This window comes from Adiantum capillus-veneris, chromosome 1 (assembly GCF_014529385.1).
Source record: "Adiantum capillus-veneris isolate H3 chromosome 1, ASM1452938v2, whole genome shotgun sequence".
NCBI classification, from domain to species: Eukaryota; Viridiplantae; Streptophyta; class Polypodiopsida; order Polypodiales; family Pteridaceae; genus Adiantum; species Adiantum capillus-veneris.
Window position 1 is genome coordinate 145,718,744 of NC_140931.1, and position 13,699 is coordinate 145,732,442.

Consider the following 13,699-nt stretch of genomic DNA (forward strand, 5'->3'; position numbering starts at 1 on the left):
TGAAACAAAAACCACTTGTGGACACTCACGTGTCAAAACAGCTAGCCCAATTTGAGTCCAAGAAAGCACGTAAGTCTGGCGGTAATGATCCACCCTTGGGATAAAACACGCCAAGATGTAAAGTGCCACTGAGGTAGCAGAAAATCCTCTTCACAGCCTGCGCATGCTTAGACCATGGGCCATGCATAGATATGCTGACTTGTGAGACTACAAACTGAATATCCGTCCTCGTGTTGCATACATAAATGAGGCAGCCAATAACAATTTGGTAAAGAGTGACATCAAGAGGATCACTAGCATCATGTAGACTCAATTTCAAACCTGTTTCCATGGGGGTGGCAATAGGTTTGCAATCTTCAAGTCCAAACTTACATAGCAATGTTTCTATGTAACTTTTCTAATACAAGGCAATACCACCATCACACTGCTTAAACTGTATACCCAAGTAATGATGCAACAACCCCAAATCTTTCATCTTAAAAACTAGCATTCAAATCAGCCTTAAATTCAGCAATATGTCTCTCATTTGATCCAGTGATCAGCAAATCATTTACATAAAGAACCACAATGAGAAGTACATCACCCACATGCTTTACATACAATGTGCTTTCTGTTGGACTATTACGAAAGCCTTGTTTCACCAAATGAGTGTCATCTTTCTCATACCAAGCATGAGGAGATTGCTTCAACCCATACAAAGCCTTGTTACATTTGCACACTTTGTCCTCTTGTCCTTACTTGATAAAACCGCGAGGCTGCGTTACATAAACTTCCTCAAATATGTCACCATTCAAGAAAGCAGTAACAATGTCTGATTGATGTACATCCCAACCAAAATGAGCTACCAATGCACATAGAAACTGCACAGTAGTCATACGACAAGTGGGAGCAAAAGTCTCTTCATAATCTATGCCTTTTTGCTGTGCATAACCCTTTGCAACAAGTTGAACGTTATGGCGATCGATCTCACCATCCGGGTTGCGTTTCAACTTGTAAACCCACTTCATACCAATGGCCTTTTGCCAGGAGGTAAATCACGTAAAGTCCATGTGTCATTTTCTATAAGTGCAACATATTCTTATTGCATGGCAGCCATCCAATGTTTTGAATTTTGTGCTTCATCAAAAGACAGAGATTCCTCAACATCATGTAAGCTAGACACAACCAAAGCATAAGAATTTGATGCATAAGATGCATGGCGAGAGCCTGAACGAGTACGACTAGACAAAGGTGCATCCAATTTACTATTACGCAATGTATGCACCTTGATTGTACCCTTAATGGAGCTCCCGCCTTGCCATCGTGTATACTCTCTCTCTCTCTCTCTCTCTACTCTATAATCTCGTGTAGAAATGGCCTCCTTTTATAGGCCAAAAGGGCTGCCCTCTCTTATGAGAGACAGCCATGTGTAGCGCCCTTGTGGGATAAGTCCAAATCGGGACCATCCAATCCGCCCATGTGTGGGGGCCCTTGAGAGACAAGTCCGCTTTTGAATTCGGCCCCGGCCATTGACTTTCGACCACCGGCCATTGACTTCGACCACCGGCCATCGCCCATTGACTACCGGCCACCGGCCAACCGACCGGTTGTTTTCCGACCACTTTCGGCCGCCGTCCGGCCATAATATTCCGGCGAAAAAAGAGTCTCGGGGGCCTCCGCCCCCAAGGCCTTTAAAGTTGCCCCTGATTCTTGTCCGTCAAAATTTTGGTTTCCGGTGAGTGATTTTCCTTCACGCACGATGGCTTCTCCTCATAATGGGGCCTTACAAATGTGCGCTTTTACCACAGAAAATTACAAGGGTAAATCAGGCTCCATACTTAACAAAACACACATGTGCTCAATAGAAGGCTTTCTATCATGACATGCTTCATATGGAGTAATAGACTACAAAGCTTTCATAGGACACCTGTTAAGTACATAAGTGGCACACATGATGGCCTCAAGACAAAAAGAATGCGGCAAAGCTTCACTTTTGACCATACATCATGCCATTTCTGCAAATGACCTGTTTTTCCTCTCAGCAACACCATTTTGCTGAGGCGTATAAGGCACTCTAGATTGGTGTTTTATCCCATGACTAGCCAGAAATGCAGTAAATTCATGAGACATATACTCCCCCCCTCGATCAGAACACGGAGGGTGCCCATAGTACTTTTCGAGACATTTTCAGTCATAGCTAGAAATTGTTTGAAGCACATAAAAACTTCGGACTTCGCTTTAAGCGGAAATACCCATGCATGCCTAAAGTAATCATCAGCCTTTTACCCAAAATACAGCCTTCAGAAACATGTTTGACAGGTGCTTCAAGAGGTGGCAAAAAAAGCAACCATATCAGATTTTTGCAAACGCAGCAAACTAGCAAAATTCAGATGCCCAAAACATGCATGCCACAATTTTCCATCTGAAACAGCCCTTGAATCGGGAACTGCATTTGAAAAATTTTATGCACACTTGTCGTAAAAAGTAAGTTTATACAGCCCACAACACAAAAGGCCAGATGCAACAATTTCATCACCAATACAGAGATCATGAGCTGTACATCTGTCATGAACAAATTTGACTACAAGTCCAAGTCTAGCGAGTGCGGATACAGACAAAAGATTCTTCTTGATCCCAGGTACATAAAGTGCATCAATGCATCAACAAGTGTGAAGTAACTTCCATTTGCAACAATAAGCACAATCTTTCCAACTCCCTAAACGGGATAAGAGGCATTGTTGGCACAAGTGATTGAATTCCCATGAGGGACAGACTCGAGAGTGGTGAACAATTCATGATGTGAGGTAATGTGCTTTGTAGCACCACTGTCGAAATACCACACATGTGAATTTGCAGTAGCACAACTGACATGCATGCATCATGGACAATAGGATTGTAAGTGCACTTTGCACTAAAAGCCCATTCTGGATTAACATCAAAATCACAGTCTCCTTTCATAGAAGACTCAACAATGGCTACATTTGTAGTGGAACCAGCATTTGCAGTGGAACCACTCTCTTTCTTCTTAGCCTCTTTGGCATTTAACTCAGGACAATGGGAGCAGTTTCTCTCAGACATGATTTGTGAAAAAAAAACATTATCTGATGAGATACTGATTTTTATAGTGTAATCGTTCTCGGCGTCTGGATCGAATATTTATCCTTTGCTCTTACAACGGGAATAAAATCCCTGCATCTGGTGCTTAGGACTTGCTTAGATCCTTACAATGAGAAGAATACACACGTGACACCATATTTTACGTTAAACTTTGTAATTTGTAAAATAATGCGTATTTATATGACTTCGTCACATTCCTATTGATAATGTCTCATACATGCGAGGTTTTGTTTCAAAAAATCCAATCATGAGATACTCCACGTGGGTCTCTCAGCACTGCTAATTTTGAGCGTGCAAAGAAACACAATTTGTGTTTTAGATGTCTTTTGGAGAACCATAACAAGAAAGATTGTCCTCTTTTGCAAGGCAAAGAGAAAGGCCATGCACACGGTGCAACGCCTCACATTAGATTCATCTCCTAAATATTGTGCTGTAGAGGTTCTTCAAAATGAAGAAAAGCACAAGTGTTGTGTGCCTGCTTCAATGTGGCAGCCCACCTTTGGCCCCCATGATTTGATTCGCATGCATGGCACTATTAACGGACAATGTGTTCGTATTTTAGTGGATGATGGTGCAACTCATAATTTCTTGAACTATAAGCTAGTCAAGAAATTGAAGCTTACACAGACTCCCTGCTCTCACAAGTATGTGGTGGAGCAGATGTCTGGGAATGATAAAGAAGTATGGGACACATCTGTTCAAGATCATACGATGACCCTTGAATTCCAAGTTATGAACATGGACCGTGCTGATGTAGTTTTAGGATGAGAGTGGCTGCATGGTTTAGGAAACACATTATACACTAGTTATGAACACAACTTCTTATCCTTCATGGCCAATGGTAAACATGTGCTTTTGCTTGGTGAGAAAAATATACCATCTGCACCTCTTATATGTACAACCGAGCTTTCTATTTTGCAGAAAGCAGAGTTAATAGATGAAGTCTTTTTGTGTTACTGCTTATCTCCAAGTCTTGTGAATTCTCAAGAGCAAAGTGCAGTTTATTCTAGTAATGGTATGCAAAGTGCAATGAATTCTACTGATAAACAAAGTCGTAACAAATCTAACCAACAAAGTGCTCTCAATTTTAATTCTATAGAGCAACGTGCAATTGTTGTAAAACAAACATTACAGGAATTACAAGATTCTCCATCCCAGCATACTACTCTAAGTTTACTTTCTCCTTTTGCACGGCAAAAGCTAACTCACTTACTCACGCAGTATAGTGATGTGTTCTCAAGTGATTTACCACCGGGTTTACCCCCTACACGTGATGTGCAGCATGGCATAGATGTCTTGCCAGGCACTAAACTGGTGAGTAAAGCACTTTATCGTATGAGTGTTAAAGAATCAGAGGAGGTTGAGAGTCAGTTGACTGACTACCTCGCTCCTGGTTTCATTAGACCTAGCACTTCGCCTTGGGCATCACCAATCCTATTGGTAAAAAAGAAAGATGGTACTATGTGCATGTTCGTAGATTATCGCGGATTAAATGCGATAACCATCAAGAACAAGTATCCTCTGCCTCGAGTGGATGAGTTGTTTGATCAACTCCACAGGGCAAGATACTATACAAAGATAGATCTTCGTTCAGGATACCACCAGGTGCGTATCCTTTTACAAGATATCTCCAAAACTACCTTTAGAACACGGTTCGAGCATTTTGATTTTTTGGTTATGCCTTTTGGTCTAACCAATTCTCCAGCTACATTTATGACACTCATGGATAGTGTCTTATGTCCCTATCTTAGAACACTTATGATTAGTGTTTGAATAGCTACGAGCTGACGCAATGTATGCTAAGCAAAGCAAGTGCGATTTCTTTAAAATAAAGATACATTACCTCAGTCATGTGATCTCTTATTCTGGCATCAAAATGGACACTGACAAGGTCGCTGCCATTCTTCGATGGCCACATCCCAACACGGTTGAGGAGCTTCAAATATTTTTAGCCATGGTTGGATTTTATTGATAGTATATCCGTGATTATGCCAAAATTGTTGTTCCTATGATGGATCAACTTAAAGCAAAAGGTAAGACCTTTTCTTGGGAAGAAGCCCAAAAATGCAGTTTCAAACAGCTCAAGGTAGCCATAGCCACTGCTCCCATCCTAGCAACCGTCGACCCACTTAAGTCGTTTGTGGTAGAGAGACTGATGCTAGTGATAAAATTGGTGGTCGGTACTTCTCCAGGAGGGAAGACATATAGCCTTTGAAAGTAAAAAGTTAGATAGAGCTCAACAGAATATTTCTAGAGAGAGATTATTCTAGATGCTATAAAATAATGGCTACACGCTTTACGAAAGTTTTGACACTATTTTTAGATCGAGTGAGAGTATCAATTTTTACTACCAAACGGACTTGAAGGGCCGTAAAGCTAGATGGGTCGAAATCCTTCAAGATTATGATTATAAGCTATATCGCAATGGGGGATATAATGTAGTAGCGGATGCACTAAGTCAGATGCCTCAAACTAATTCACTTGCTTTCACGGAAATAAATAGTGGATTTTTAGAGTCATAACGTGGCAAGTGTGCACAAGATCAATCATATGCTAAAGTGTGGAGTGCATTTTAAAAAGGGATCCCTCACACTCACATGTCTCTGAACAGCCAGACCAACATGTCTATGCACGCGCAGATAGAAACTCCAACACACAGAGCTCCACCCCTACTCAGGAAGAGCTTAAGCGATGGAAGAATTTTTCCATTGATGATGGCTACTTACTCCACAAAGGTAGAGTATGTGTGCCACAGGACTCAGACACTAGGCACCAACTCTTATTTGAGTGTCACGATAGTCCAAATGCTGGTCATCCAGGTATTCGTGACGTATGTCTTAGCTCAATGGAAATTTTATTGGCCGGGCTTACATCATGATGTTCAAGAGTACGTACTAAACTGCCAACAGTGCCAAGTTAATAAGGCACAGCGCCTCAAGGTAGGTGGCCTTTTACATCCTTTAGAGATTCCACAAGGTAAGTGGGAGAGTATCTCTATGGATTTTGTAGTAGGACTACCTACTACAAATCATGGCCATGATGCCATTTGGGTAATTGTAGACCGTCTCACAAAGATGGGTCGATTCATTCCCACTAAGACTATGGTTAAGACACCAAAATTAGCACGGCTATTTATAGAGCATATATATAAAGTCTACGGTCTTCTAGTTAGAATCATTAGTGACAGAGATCGAAAGTTCAATAATCACTTCAGGAGAGTTGTGTTCCAAAAGTTGGAAACTAAACTTAATCTAAGTACGGCTGATCATCCAGAAACGGATGGTCAAACCAAAAGAGTTAATCAAGTGCTAGAGGATATGCTACGAGCGTATGTTAGCAAGAAGCAAACCAATTGGGAAGACTACTCACCTATATTGGAATTTGCATATAATAGTTCAAACCATGTGACTACAGGGTTTTGTCCATTTATGCTTTTATATGGATTTCAACCTAATTCACCTGTTACGGTGGGGTTGACTAAGGAGAAGATACAACAAGGGAAGGATTTTCTCCAAGACCATTTTGACATGCTTCGACTTGCTCGACAAAATGTTAAGCAAGCTCAAGATCAATATAAGAAGTACGCAGATGAGCGTCGTCGTCTTGCTACTTTCAAAGAAGAAGACAAGGTTTTCCTCAAAGCTGCGGAGCATTCAGAAATTATGAAGACAGGAAAAGTTGCTAAACTTTCACGCTATTTGTGGACTATTTACCATTCTCAAAGGTATAGGTCAAGTGGCCTATAAGTTAGCTCTTCCAGAGCACTCACGAGTTCATCCTGTTTTTCATGTTAGCCGTTTACGAAAATAGCTAGGACAAAATGATAATATCATTGACACAGGTGTGTTAGTTGACCTTATTGAACCGGCAAGCATCCCTCATGAGCCAGAAAAGATTTTGGATTCTCATGAGCCTCGCACCAGACATCATGTCAGACGACAAGTGTTGGTAAAATGGCTAGATAGACCTGAAAAAGGTTCTACATGGGAGAATGTCTCCGCACTCAAGAAACATTTTCCTACGTTTGTTTTCAAGGACGAAAACGATTCTCCAAGGGGGGGGGGGGGGGGGGTAATGTAAGGACATGGGTCCTGCGGGCAAGGCCACCGGCACAGCCGAACAGTGTGTGTACGGTAGGGGGAGGCTATAAGATAGCACGGTTGGGTGGAGACTAGCACACACATTTCCACTGCCCTTTCATTAGAATTATACATTTGCACTATAGCTAGAAAAGTAGCCTCTAATGCGTACATTTACTTATTTATCTATTCTTAAACAAGTAGAGCTAAAAGTATAGTCTCTATTACTTAGAGTAATTTATTTAGACTTAGCAATAGAGTTAAAGATTAACTTCTATTGTTAAGAATTATAGGTGATTCAAATCTATAGAATTATTTTATTTTTAATGTTTAAACATTAAAATAATATTTTCTTAAAAAATCAAAGATTTTTTAAGTTGACAACTCAACCTTTCTATGCCGGAGGTAACTTGACACTTTGGTGAAGGGAATTGTAGCTAAAACACGCAAATTTAGGCTTTATATAGTACTACTATATCGATCAAAAACATATAGATCGATTTAAACTATCGATCAAAAGCCTATTGAACGATTAGGTATCGATCGATATGTAAGCAGTAAAAAGTTTTTTTGAAAAAAGATGACGTGACAACGAATAATACTCACATATAAAACATATTAATCAGCCATTATTCACGAATAAAACGAATGTCGAATAACGAATCATGCAACCCAGATTGCAGCTTGCATAAAGACCTGCTGGAATATCCCAAGCCTGTTTTGCAGATTTTGCTGAACAAATGTGAGGAGTAATGGTGCGCTTCACAGACAACACAATCAATGCATGAGCCTGTACATCCTTTACATCCCAACAAGCTTGTTCTGCCGTAGGCAAAACAACTCTAATAACAACAATCCTTGCAGCAAGACTTGCAACATTCTCAACATCGCCTACATGCTCAGAACCAGGATGTACATTAATGCCTGCACAATATTCCAGACGCCCTTTGACACAAGAACATGTTGCATGATGTAAGCCCACATAGGGTAATTGTCCCCATCCAATCTCTCATGCGTTTTTTTGACAAATTTAGAGTTTTTCTTGATCATTTTGGCTCATACTTGACGTGTGGCATGTAATAGACATGTACAAGTGATAGGTGAAGTGAAGAGATCAATTTTAGGACAAACAAGCACAAAAGTAAATAATCGTCATTATTTACAACAGTCACTGCTTTTGCAAGAAGTGACAATTTGATGACCTAAGGACATCTTAAATACATCTAAAACAAGTCCTAAAATGAATTTGGTAAAGTTTGATCGTGTTGGCATCACTTCGTGCTCTTATCGACTAGATGGCATGTAGAGTTGGTTAATCACTTTTGAAGCTATGGACTTGTCCGCTACATAGTCCTGATGGTACTCATCCATTTTTGGCCCATTCTAAGTCAGTTTGACTTCATATGTCAAATTTTACGGTTTGTAGCCTTTGAGCTATATTTTAATGTTAGAGAGCTTGCATGGACTGTTTCTATGATACCATCTAGATACATTGTGTATAGACCTCGTCTATAAGCTGCCTGTGGAGTCAGAATCTAATTCTGGCATGTGGCAAAAACCTAGAGTATTTACTTGGGACCCCCTTGACCCCTGTCAAAAGGTCATCTAGTGATATGAAAGTGTTCTATTATATAGGGGCATGCTATAGTTCAAGTTTCATCCTATTCAGTTGAGCTGACAGACCGCTATGGTCAATTTTGTGTCGTAGGACTTCGTGCATAGTTGGGTTTCTGGTTTTTTCCTAAGCCTATACTTGCTACCTGGCCATATAGAAATGTTCATTGATAAGTTTAGAAGTTATATCTCATGTCTCGTGTGAGACGGCACTGTAAAAGGACAACTGTAAACTTCGGAAATCGCGTGCGAAGAAGGCAGAAAGCTCTCTCCCCCAACAGTGACTAGTGGAAATGAGGTGATTTTGGGCTACCTTGTATATCTATACTCGGATTTCCCAAACTATTTTTTCCCATATTTCCCTGTTATTCCTACTAGGCATGAAATCTATGTTAGACTCAAAAATTTCTTCAATCGGGTTTCGTTAGCTCAGTCTGCAAGAATTTGCAAAAGTAGGCCTTAGCGGCCTAATTTAGGCTTCCAGCTTCCATCTGTCGATTCGATTGAAATTTTTTATGCGTGTGCGCCTTGTCCTTTTGATCATCAGCGTATCTTCAGTTTCTCCGTTTAAGCTCTTTGCTATTTATTATTAAACTTTGACCTGTTTATTGAAAAAATCAAAGAAAATAATAAAATGCACTATAAAAGCAAAGTGAAAAATCAACAATTAAGAAAATCCATTGAGAAACACTACTTTATTGTTTTTTGGTGGATTTTCTTATTTTTAAGTCCCAATATCAAGAAAAATGATAAAAATAAGTAAAAAAGTCTATTTTTTGGTATATTTTTTGATAGTATATACACTATTTACACTCATGGGGAAGATGTTATGAGTTAAATTCCCCGGTTGATGATTTTTTAAAGAGCATTATTAGGTAATTTTACAAAAAATCACATGTTAACATCCAACTTTTACCTCCCTCCTCAAATATTGCCCTTAATTATTTAGTTCCCTTCCACCCCTCTTAGATGGCGTACTCTGGGACGACTGTGTGCATATGGGTTAAACAATCGTGTCTATGCATAGCCTTGGTTGGATCTACCATGCTTCAAAGATCAATGCAATTCAAACCATTATGCTATGCAAGAGTTGGGTCTTGAGTAATTAACTCAAGGGTTTCTGTGGTCGAGGTTTCCTGTTGCTGTTTCCCAAAGAGCAAATCTTGTAGCTTGTGTGCTCTTTGCCTTATTGTACCGTCAGGATGATTTGGCACATTGAATTCCTGAGCTGTTGGTATCAATGATGATGGTTCTCCTGAAATAATCCTTGACAAATGATGTTCTCTTTGGTGAGTGGTGCCTTTTTTTATAACCAGAGTGAAATCAAATTCCAAAAGAATAATGAACCATCTCACAATTCTTCCTGAGTTGCATGGCTTGTTGACCAAGTACAATAAGGCTTGGTGGTCCACAAAGAACACAAGCTTGTGGCTATTAGGTAATGTCTATACTTTTTTACGGCATAGATAATCCATATTCAACTGTCTACTAGCATAAGAAATGGAAAATTCAAATATATCATCTCCTGGTTGAGCTAGTATATACCCAATGGCAAAATTGGAAGCATCTATATGTATGTGCAACGTCTTATTCAAATCTGGTGCTTTCAATATTGGGGTTGAAGTGAGAGCTTGCTTAAACTTCATGAAGGATTCTTCACACTCATCAGTCCATTCAAAAAGTGTAATCAAGCTGTACATGGGTTTTGCAATTATAGCGCACATGTAAATGAATCATCTGTAATATCCACAATGTCCCATGAACACTTGAACCCCTTTGATTGTTGTTCGTCTACGTAATTCAACAATAACATGAATTTTATCTGTATCCGTAGCTATGCCATTTTTAGACACTATATGTCCAAGAAGTTTTCCTTGTCTGCCCATAAATGTGCACTTTTCTGGATTTCAGCAAATCCTATAAAGTCTACATTTTTTGAATACCTTTTTGAGGTGTTCAAAATGGTCAGCCTTGATTGACAAATGTACACATAGATCATCCATATATACTTCCAAGAAATTTCGAAGATATTATTTAAAAGCATGGCTCATCAATCTTTGAAAGGTGGAAGGAGCATTAGTTAACTCAAAAGGCATAACCCGATAGGTAAAAATACCCCATTCAATTGCAAAGGCAGTTTTATGCTGATCTTTGGGGTTAACCAAAAGTTGATTGTATCCCGAAAAGCCATTTAAAAAGCTTTAAGATTGTTTTCTTGCAACTCGTTCTAAAACATGCTCAGTGATTGGAAGAGGAAAGTTGTCTCTAATGGTAGCTACATTCACCTTCTTGAAATTGACACATACTCTTAATTTTCCATTTTTCTTGGGTAAACTACAATTGGAGACATGCAATCTGTGTGTTCAATTTCATAAATGAATTCGCTTTCCTAATTTCATTTATTCTTTCATCTTTCTGGTAAATGTTTCGTTATAAGTATATTGCATTTGTCTGCTTTGATAAATCCATAATCCATAGGTCTTTTGATGTACAGATTTTGGGATCCACACCTTACGATCTTATAAGACCAACCAAAAGAAATTCCGGTATACCCATGCTTCAGGACTCACCTTATGAGCTGAAGTGGGGTTTGTGAACTCTATTGAATACCTCTCTAGCTTGGTTGATATGTCACATTGAATTAACCTAGTTAATGATGTCACACGCACTTGCTAAGGCTATACACGGTACACCTATGTACACTTTCGTGGGTGTTCTTGAAATTACCATGCAAGTGTTGCCCACTGTCTTGAGTCATGTTCTCTCTCTCTCTCTCTCTTCTCTCTCTCTCTCTCTCTCTCTCTCTCTTCTCTCTCTCTCTCTCTCTCTCTCTCTCTCTCTCTCTCTCTCCATTCCCAACAATTTGATTGGACTCGATAAAGGTAAGCGAGGTGAGAGAGTGGCCTATGCTTGAGATTACAAGGGAAGAATTCCTTTCATGGTGGTCAAGACTCATAGTGGTATGGAATACTAAATATTTTGAGTTGATTTACCCGTGGATTCTCCACTTACCCTACTTGCTTCTCCCTGGGAATACAAACTTGTGTCTTCAATTTTATTTATAATGCTTGTTGAAAGATATCTCAAGATTTTCTACTAGATCTTTCCTATAATGACAACCTTAAGTCAGATACTATCACAGGATAGAAATATGTATTTTGTTGATCAACCCAAAAAAACTCAACAATTGGAATTGTTGCTTGGCTTAACATCTCAAAAAGACATTACCCATAATAATAGAAAATTAGATCATGAGCCACCACTACCAAGGTCAAAACTTCTAAATATGGTCACAACTATAAGTAAGAATTATGTATTACGACCTATGGACCCACTACAAAAAGTTTTAAAGAATGAGGTGATGAATGCTACACATGTCTCATTAGATGAGAAGCCAAGCACAAAGGAGGAAGGAACAACCCCATAGCTAGCACAAAAGAAAATAAAGATCAAATTTAGTTGGGGACAACAGTCATCAACATACATATTAGGAGGGGGTTGCATTAGCACATATAGAGAAACATCTCTCTAGATCATAAATATACCAAAATAAATCCATTTGCAAGTGACTAAGGCAATTGACAACAAAAACATACAAATTCTTAATTTTAGAAGAGAGAAAAGAGGGATATGAAGAGCAAACTAGCTTAGTTGGAAGACTTAGGCAAGGAAGGAATTAATGGCCATGAAATAAGAATATTTGGATGATGAGCTCAAAGAAGTGTGTAACTCCTACGCTAAAGAATGACATGGTTGAGCAAGGAGCTTGATGAAAGTAAGGAGAACAAAAAAGATATGATATGAAGTAGCATTGAAAGAGCGGATGATTGAGATAAAGGTAGCTCTCATATAGCAGCTCCAAACTTTTTCAACAAGGAATGTTGAGATTGGTTGCTCCATTGAAATCCCGCATTAAGGAAAATTTTAGCGATACCAAAGAATTTGATGGATATAAAAGAAATAGACGTAGAGGAAATATTCATTACAATAGTGGAGCTATCCACAATGAAAGCAAAACTATCGACATTGACAACTTAAAATGGGAATATCAAGGAAATCGTGTATTGGGTAGACCCGGTGAAGCTTTTCCACATGCAATGATATTGATACTATTGATGGACTTCAATGGAAGGTGGAGAGTTTGGAAAGGGACATTGTAAAACTATAAAATGCTAAAAATCTAGATAGCAAAGCAAAGTTGAGAGGACAATGTAACTAGACTAAAACTTGGAATTAATAAATTTTATTAATGTTGCCTAATTAATCAATTTACTTCATGATAAAGATATTCAAGACAAACAAAAATTAACATCTACACAGAGTGTAGAATGCTAGATTTTTGAGGGTGCTCCTCCTCTTAGGGTGCTCCTCCTCTTGACTTTCAATTATGAAAGAGAAATTAAAACTATGTGCAAAAATACACTCCTTAAGTTGGGGTTATGTATATGCTACCACTCTTGTATAGAGGTTTACTGGCACATCTTGTTCTCTCTCTCTCTCTCTCTCTCTCTCTCTCTCTCTCTCTCTCTCTCTCTCTCATCATGCTCTTCCCGGCACACCTTGATAGGTGTCAAGAGCCTAGAGTTTTTGATGCCTATTTCATTCTTGAAAGCTCAAGGAGGTGATGATTATAGAGCTAATTTTTAGCTAGTAATTTTAACTACGCTAAAATTCTCTTCTTCTTCTCTCTTCTCTCTTGCTTGAGAGCTTGAAGCCCTCGAGGGGTTCTCCGATCCAAGGGGGGAGCACCCTCCCTAGAGGCTTGAGCTCTCGTTTCATCTTTTGCAAGCTTCAAAGATGCCCTACGTTGCTATTTGCACCCATTCGCAACTGCCCTTTGGCGCCTATTACACCACGCTTTGGCCTCCAAATTCGTGCGCACCCATTCAGGCTAAAAGCTTTAACACTTC